Below are 6,317 nucleotides of genomic sequence, written 5' to 3' on the forward strand. Positions count from 1 at the left end.
CGCTTCACTGCGCCCTGCGAGAGAACAAGGGGAGGGGGTCACCAGAGGGGCGGTGAGCCGCCCCCAGCCCCCCCACTACCCCCTCCCAGCCACCAGCCTGGCTCCCAGGCCAGCGTACCCCAGGGGCTCCCCGCTCCCCCCGTGTCAGCCCCCGGCCGCTCTCACCCCGCTGCCAGGGGGCAGGGGCAGGTTCCCCACCGTCGCCTTCAGCTGCTCCACGGCGGCCTGGCCGCTGCCGGCGGCGTCGCACGGCTGCAAGGGCTTGATGCGGACGTAGATCTCGGGGTGCTCGTCTTCGTCCTCGTAGTCCGAGTCGCTGGAGGAGCAGCCGTGGGGCCCGCCCGAGCCTGAGCCGGTCAAGGGAAAAATCCCCCAGCCTGGAGCGGGGCCGGGCCCCCACCTGCCATTCCCATGGCCGCCCACTAGATGCCGCCCCACCCCAGCTCACCGCCCCTCTCTGCGTGGGACCCAGGAGTCCGGGCCAGCCGGGCTGGTTCCACCCTCCTTCGGGCAGGCTGGGACGGGAGCCGGGTTCCGGTCCCGGCTCCGCCACCGACTCCCCAGGAGACCCCGGGCCGGTCCCCGCAGCGCTGGGCCACCGTTCGCCCCACCTGTGTGTCCCCAGCTCCTGGGGGGCCCATTCTGGGGAGGGGCGGGCATGCCCGGAGAGAGACGGAGGATCCCTCCCCCCAACGCGAGGCTACGTCTCTCAGGCTCAGCCCAGGGCCTGTGGGGTCCCGGGGCGCCCGGCAGAGCCAGGGGGTCTGAGCCCAGCCTGGCCCCCGGGTGCAGGGGGTCTGCCGAGGGCGTAAGGATACTGTTCTGGGTGACGTCAGGCCGCAGGGTGAAGCCCTCCTCGTCCTCGTGCGGGCAGGTCTGCGGGGGAGAACGCGCTCTGCCCATCCCTCACCCCTGCCCACTCCAACCTGGAGCCACTTCAGTGCCAGGGGGACACAACATCATGTCCTGCCAGGAGACCCCCCAACCCCAGATGCTCCAGAGTCAGGACCAGATGTGGCACCTGTAGCGTGATTTAGCAATGGCTGATGTCTTTCCCCGACTTGCCGGGATTCCTACAAATGAGCAGAAACCCGCTGCTGTTCTATCACATCTTCACCTCAAGCATTTCAGAGCATGGCTGGAATTAGTGATCAAGTCTGCTGTGGCTGTGTGTGTGCGGGTTGAGTGGGGAAGGGGGAGCAGAGAAACACTTGCCACTCTACAGCTGAGACCGAGTGAATGACAGAAACGGAACCCAGGAGTCCTGCTCCTTAGCTCTGTGCCGACACCTGCAACTCCAGGACAGGGTCACATGGTTCTAAGCAAGCGGTTTCCTCCGGGCAGGGCCAGTTGCTCTGAGATTTATTGCCCTGGCCTCGTGTGTCACGCCCTGTCCTTTCCTAGGCCGGCAGTGCTTGTTCCCATGCTCGGCAGGTTGGCAGTGGAAGGACCTGCCCCGGTTGGGTCCCTGCTGCCGCGCCCACGGCCGGCTGGTTTGTCGCGCCCTCGCCTAGCAGCTCCCTGTCATTTATGGCTGAGCTACGCCAGGGACAGGGTCATATGGGGCCAAGCCCTATACTGGAACACAAGCACCCGTCATTTCCCACACAGCCCACGTCACAGCGGCTGGGTGGAGAGATCCCGGGAACAGCCAAACCAGGCTGGCTGTGGAGCCCCCCCTTTTCCCCCAGGACATTCCTCCTCCCCTCCCCACACCCGGGCTAGGCACAACCCTGTGCCCCCGGGCTCGTCTCTCCATGCACCTCTCTGGTTAGGGGGCGAGCCCCATGCCGCTTTCCCAGCAGCGACTGCACTCCCAGGGACTAATCCCCCCCTTTAATCAAGCAGTGAAGTAGCCCCCACCCCACCCCGGCCCGGCACCTTCCCCACAAGCAGACCCGAGCGCTCCACAAACAGTAACCCACAGCCACGGCTCCCGGCTCCGTCCTCCACAGAGCTGGGGAAGGGACCCAGGGGTCCTGAGGCGGCTGGAATTCCGGGCCCCTGCTCAAACTCCTTCAGCGGGAGATGCTCAGGTCCCGATCCCGCACTCACAGCTACACCACATCACACCCACCAAGGATCTGGCCCTCATGCCTCTGTCACGCCTGCCTCCGGGCCGTGCCCTCCCCCCTCCTCGCCAGGATCTTTCCGGTGGAGAATCTTTCAGGGGCCAAAAATCCCCTCCCGCGTCTGGCTGCAGAGCGGGCCACATGCGGCCTCACTGACTGGGGGTCGGGGGGTGGGAGTCTGCTTGTTCCGGCAGGTCAGGTCGCTCAGCTGCAGGCCCCGATTCCTGATACACAGTGACGCCCGGCCGCTCTCCTCCCAGCCCCTGGAGTTCTCCCACAGGCAACCCGTGGGCCACCCGCCATAAGCCATGCTGCAGGGACGCTCGTTAGAAAAGAGACTCGTTTATTCTCGGGATATTGCAGCAGTTCCCACCGGGGAAAGAGGTGACCTCCGCCGTGCCCGTTTTCATTTCCCCCCACCCGGCAGGGGAGGGGACAGGAGTCACGGGCCGCGGGGGGAAGGAGCAGGGGCCCTTGAATGTTTTGGTACAAAGGTGGGCCCAGCCACGGCAGTGCATACAAAGCCAAACAGCCCCCGGGCCAGCACAAGCCGGAGAGGTGATGCAGGGTGCAGCATATCACGGCTACAGGATGCAGCACGCTGGGTGCCAGAGGATGCGGCAGATTGAAACAACTTCCTCCGATGGCCGGTGGAAGAAGTGACGATTGCCCCAGGCCAGGCGCCCTGGATTCAGCACGGGGTGCTGAGAGACTGCTGCAGAGGGAGGGAGCCCGAAGCCCACGACCCCAAACATCAGGGAGGGGCAACCGTTTCCAGATCCAGATGTGGGAGCTGGTGACTGCATCCCCCAGGTCGGGGTTGCAAAGTCCTGAGCGATTCCACACATGACGCCTGGGGCGGGTGAAAACTCTGCCACCGTCGGGGAGGGGAGATCGTGCCAGAAAACGTGACTCAACTAGAACCGGATACTTAGTTTCCTCCCACTTGGTGTTTTCTTTTTAGTGCAGGCTGGGGAGGTGCAGGAAGGGGATGGATATAGCCTGACACCACCACGCCCCATTCGGGACACTGCAGCCCATCCCACCCCATCATCATTGCCCCCCCCCAGCTCCCATTCCCACCCCCACGCATGGACTCACTCCATGAAGAAAGAAGACGGGGCTGACCTGCCAGTCGACCATAAGGAACACTGGACTAATGAGAATCATTTCACCCCGTATGCACTTTGGTACTCTTTCCTACTGGATCCTGCCCCCAATGACTTTACTATGCATTGAAATGTGCCCTCATGCCCACATATGTATCTCCTATCGTCTTCCCCTGACCTCCACTCTCACCCCCACACAGGGACTCACTTGCCTTCCCTGGCAAATGCCTCCCAGGGACGCCCCCTCCATGCTGGATTGCATCCCCCCCTCGCATACCTCCCCTGCAACCCTCAAGCCCCACCCCCCAGCCCCTCCCACGGGGCCACAGCTCATCCTCGATCACCCCCTATTCCCCCCCACTGCATATCATCCCCGGATGCTGTATTACTGTGCTTTTTGAACCTTGACTATCGCTGTATTGTTTTGTGCTTAAACATTTCCTCTAATAAAACGTTTTAATCTGAGCAGCGCATTTAATCCGTGCAATTCTTCACTTCAGGTGTGCATGAAGCTTAACGATTAACATCCCAGGCTCAGAACAGATGGCAGATGACAATGCAAGCCAGAACTGCCGAGAGGAGCAGATGAAGAGCTGGTTTTAAACAGAAAAAACAAACAAACACAGGCCAGCTATCTGGGAACCTTTGATTCATTACCTTGTGAAAGGCACTAAATGGCAAAGCGTCACCAGAAACTTGCTGGAACTAGAAGGATGCGCCGGGCAGGTTTAAAGACGCACCCAGCTCCGTTGGTGCAAAGTTACAGCTTTCTGGCCTGAGGAACAGAAATCGCTGGGGTCAAGCTTAACAGCCATTCAAATCTCAGGTCCCCCCAGCCCTGGGGCAGAACAATTGGCCGGCGAGGCTCTACCAAGGCCCCTATTCCCCCGGTGCCCTTCTGGCCCTGCCAGTTCTCCCGTTAACCAAGCCCCAGGTCTGAATTCAAAGGGCCCGTTCCTATCTCCAGGCTAGGACAGCCACTGTCCGCCCTGAGTTGTAAGGCATTGGGAACCTGAACGAGGCCGGACTTTCAGAGGCAGAGCAGAGCTTTGGAGAATCAGTCAACAGCGCCAGGCAGGACTGGGCCCCGCGGGGCGTGAGGGCAGGGGGCGGAAGGGTTGTTAGCACGGTCTGGACACAGTTGAGCCGGAGCTGAAGCGAGGGCCCCATTTGCTCCCCCGTAAACCAGCAGAAATTCAGTTTTACAGCCTGCGTCTCCAGCACAGATTCAGCGTGGGCCGGTTTGCCCTGAAGCCAGCTGTCAGCTCCAGCCCATCTCCCTGCGGGGTCCTGCCGCCGGACGGACAGGCGAGGCAGCGTCCGAGCCCCCAGGCAGTTTTCCATCCTGGAGCACAAGGTCCCCACGCGCCAAGAGGGTGGAGAGCATCAATCGTAAGCTCTGGCCCACCCTGCTGAGGCGTGTTCCTGGAAGCCTCCCTGCCCCCCAGCGATGGGACTTCCGGGAAGAGGCATCCCGGGCCGGCACAGGTGACTGGTTTGCGGAACTTGGGGCACAGCCGCGAAGACCGAGATGGGCGGCATCACCTCGGACCTGTCCTTCCATCCCTCCCTGGCGTCCCCTCCCCCCGCACGCCGCTCAGTCGCTCTGGTACACCTCCAGCTTCTTCCCGCAGCGCAGCTCCGGCCCGTGAAGGGCTCGCCACATCAGCAGCATCTCGTAGGGGACGAAGCGGTGCACCAGCAGCAGCTCCTTGTAGTAGCAGGGGTCGAAGGACTCCAGCCGGGACGAGGGCACCCTGACGCCCCCGGTCCGGATGCCCATGTGGGAGGCCGGGGCCAGCCCCGCTTTCTGCAGGCACATGCCCAGGTAGACGTCGTCTATGGGCACGAGTTCGATGCCCAGCGACTCCTTGTAGATGGTGCGGGCAGTGAAGCCCGACATCAGCAGCCCGCCGCCCGCGCAGTAGGGTGGGTAGGTCTTGGCGGCGGTGACCTGCTCGGGCACGTAGTACTTGCTCCTCTTCCACGGACGGGGCCCGTGTTGGTGAAGAGCTGCCCCACGAAGAGGTGCCGGTCGCCGGCGTTGGCCCCCTGCATGCCCAGCAGGTAGTGCACGATGTTGTCCGTGTTGGCGAAGACGTCGTCGTCCCCGTTGAAGACGAAGCGGGCGCCGGGGCAGCGGGCCTCCATCCAGCGGTGGAACTGCACCTGCTTGAGGGTCAGGTTGAAGAAGGTGTCGTGGAAAGCCCACTGCAGCACGTCGCCGTGCTCCGCCGCCTCCATGCGCAGCAGCCAGTCCAGCTTCCAGGCCTCCCGCGCGTCCCGCGCCGTTCCGAACAGGAACAGCCGGCGGATGTGCACCCCTTGGTACGCCCTCTCCTCCCCCCAGGTCTTGCGGATGATCTCCCGCCGCTCGTAGTTCCCGGGGGACGACCTGATGACAAGGAGGAGGAAGACCCCGGGGGACCCCGCGACCCCCCCACACTTGTTGGGCGCGTCCAGCAGCAGGGGGAACTCCTTGCAGTGCCTGTACCGCAGGAAATCCTGGATGTGGCCCGGCAGGCTGGCGAAGCCGGAGATGTTGGCCGCCGAGGAGTTCTCCTGGCACTTGAGGACAGGCGGCTGGGTGGTGAGCACGCTGGGCTGGGCTGGGCTGGGGCCGGGGCCAGGGGTGCTGGCGGCGCTGACTCGCGTGGCCTTCTTCAGCAAGAACTCACCGTCGTTGGACTGGAGGAGGAAGAGGAGGCCAACAAGCCCCACCGTGACCAGGGCGAAGACCTCGAGCTTGTAGCTCCTGGGGGACACCATCTTCCGCTGTGAGGGAGACAGAGGCAGGAGCTGAGAGATAACATGGGGCTACATCTCCAAGCCTTCACCCCTCGCCTTGTTGGCCAAAATCTTGATTTTGAAAAAGAAATGAAAGAACCGAGCCGCAAACGCACACCCCCCCTTCCTACCAAAAGCACTTCAGCCTGACACACTGTAACTTTAATCAAAAGTTAAAACCTCAACTGACTCGTATTGTTTTACCCTTTTAAATGTTCACTTACTTTCTCTACGTCTAGCTGTTTTAAGACCATTTCATCTGTTCATTTTACTATTTACCCACTTTCAATATACCTGCCTAACTGTAAAAGATACTGGCAAAAATGAAAGAATGTTTGCTTTAAAAATA

General features: G+C 61.9%; 1 pseudogene; it reads right to left on the reverse strand.

Annotated features, from left to right (window-relative positions):
- Positions 1–3,715: 3,715 nt before the first annotated feature.
- Positions 3,716–5,965, reverse strand: LOC137150731 (N-acetyllactosaminide beta-1,3-N-acetylglucosaminyltransferase 3 pseudogene; annotated as a pseudogene).
- Between the last annotated feature and the right edge of the window lie 352 nt (positions 5,966–6,317).

The sequence above is a fragment of the Emydura macquarii genome, unplaced genomic scaffold (genome assembly GCF_026122565.2).
Source record: "Emydura macquarii macquarii isolate MOO-44397 ecotype Brisbane River unplaced genomic scaffold, CSIRO-AGI_Emac_v2 contig_199, whole genome shotgun sequence".
NCBI classification, from domain to species: domain Eukaryota; kingdom Metazoa; phylum Chordata; order Testudines; family Chelidae; genus Emydura; species Emydura macquarii.